At 32.9% G+C, this 2,242-nt stretch overlaps 1 protein-coding gene across 1 annotated transcript in view; it reads left to right on the top strand.

Annotated features, from left to right (window-relative positions):
• Positions 1 to 1,847, top strand: part of LOC113806269 (Tyrosine-protein kinase Src42A) — a 52,035-nt gene extending 50,188 nt beyond the window's left edge. Inside the window, exon 9 of the mRNA XM_027358403.2 lies at positions 1 to 1,847. This exon is cut by the window's left edge and continues 917 nt beyond it. The gene's annotated coding sequence lies outside the window, so the exon portion shown is untranslated.
• Positions 1,848 to 2,242: the final 395 nt, after the last annotated feature.

The raw sequence follows: 2,242 nt of genomic DNA, 5'->3' as shown, positions 1-2,242 counted from the left end.
CAGATGTAGTGTCTGTGACCAAAGTATGATTTATACATGATATTCAGGGAAAAGAAATTATTGAAGCAGAAATCATAGAAAGGCAAAAGTCATTGGAAGTGTTTCTCCTGCTGCGTGCAGACATATTTTTGTGAGAAAGAGACATGATAAGTGGTGATAGTTACTTTGTATGGCTGATACTGTGGCTGTATTTGTGTTTATACATGAAATTTTCTGAAAAGAGGAAAATGTTCTCAGTTTTCCTTTCTGCCAGGTGTTTAAGCAGTGACTTTTCCATATGCAAATCCTCCCCCAACCTTCAGTAATAGACACGCTTCATGTAGATTATTGCCAATGCAGTCCCATTGTAAGATAAATTTTATGACGTGGTAATATACTTTTATGCTTATAATGCTGGTCCTTTCGTTTCTCATGATTGTGGATTCATGCATGTGGATTGATGGAAGGAGCTTAAAAAAGAGGACATGAAAAAAATGAGATGAAAGAACTGCCTTCTAGGAGATTTTATGTTACAAAAGGGAATGTTTCCTATTTATGGCATTTACAGACACTTGGAGTTTGCACCAAAGATATGCTGAGATAGAGAGAGAGGAAATTTGTTTTAACAAACAGAAAAAAAAGTGTTGGAGAAAGCATACACTTGTAAGTGCATTGTGTATTGTTTCACCTCATGCTCAACTTGGAACTTGTATATGATAGAAAGTGTTATGTGTTGGTTCTTTACTGTTATGCTCTTGCTGGTGAATGAATTCTTTTTCCCTCAGTTTACACACACACGCAAACATGAGTACTGTACATACGTACATATGGTTTTGATATGTAGATTTTGCCTCCAGGTTGGCAGTTTGTCAGTTCTGTTATTATTCTTTTCTTTTTTTCATATGTAGTCATTGTTGCCATTGTCATTATCATAATGATGTTGGTAATGTTAATGACACTAATGATAACAATCATGAAACTAATGTTAGTTATGATTATTATTGTAGATATTGTTATTTTTTTCTTAAACTGCCGTTTGAATATTTATTAATAACTTGTAATACTCAGAAGATTGCATGATTGTTATGCATACTTTGTTACTTTTTCTTCAGTTGATTAACCAGATTTCTTTCTTTTTCACTTTCTCATTCAGTTTTATTGTCTTTTCACAATCATACATCATACATTATCATGCATTAATTCAATTTCTACTTGCAGCACACACACAGATTATATATATATATATATATATATATATATATATATATATATATATATATATATATATATATATATATATATATATATATATATATATATATATAGTCTACACACACACATATGCACCTACATATTTGTTTCATTCACTTTCACACTGATTTTATTCATCTTTTTTTATTATTGTGGTTTTGAACAGTGAATATACCCTCAGCTAATTTTTCACATCCTGTTCAATCCTCAGTATTCTCCTTCTCATGCATTCATTTCTTATCACTCCAAAAGACTCCTTACAAGTGAGCTGTAAATAGGGATGTGTTTATCAGCCACAGCAATAAACATGGACATCTTTTTGAGTTCCGGTTAGAAGCATAGTCCTTTTTGTAGCAGCTGGCTGATATCATGCTTTATGTTTGTTGTCTTCATGATATCTTTTACCTCTTTCTGTACTTCTAAGTTAAAAAGCTCACTTTTTAAGCTTTGGAAAACATGAGGCCATTTTTGTAAATTTGTAAATCTTTGTATAGACATGTCATGTTTTATAATTTACTTTAGTGGACTGCAACACACTCAATAGCTAAACAGGCTTTTGGGATTGGCAAACTGTGTTTGCTCTCTCTTTATGCAACTCCAAATAAAAGAAAAGAAAAGATAGTTAGAAAAAGTATGTATTCATGTTTTGCTTATTGATTCCAAATTGCCTTAAAAGATGTGTTTGCATGGAAGAATATTGAACGTGTAATAGACTTATCGAAGCATTAAAGAAAAAATTGGGGTACATACCAGCAGTTCATTTGAAGGAAACATTATCAGTAATCTCAGGTACAGCAAAAGGCAGATCTCTACGCAGTTGGCAGCAAAGTGGGGGGGAAGTATAAGTGAGTGTGGAGTGCTTCACCTCTTGAGTGACACGTGTCAGAATAGGGTTTTGCCAGATCCTGTAACAAGATTTACTACATTCCTGCCTGGATTAGTTAAGGTTTACAAGAAATATGGGATTGTATCACACAGATACATGCAGTCTTAGGTGCATTTAGAATGGATT

Source organism: Penaeus vannamei, chromosome 26, assembly GCF_042767895.1.
Source record: "Penaeus vannamei isolate JL-2024 chromosome 26, ASM4276789v1, whole genome shotgun sequence".
NCBI classification, from domain to species: Eukaryota; Metazoa; Arthropoda; class Malacostraca; order Decapoda; family Penaeidae; genus Penaeus; species Penaeus vannamei.
This window is presented reverse-complemented; position numbering and strand designations above follow the sequence as displayed.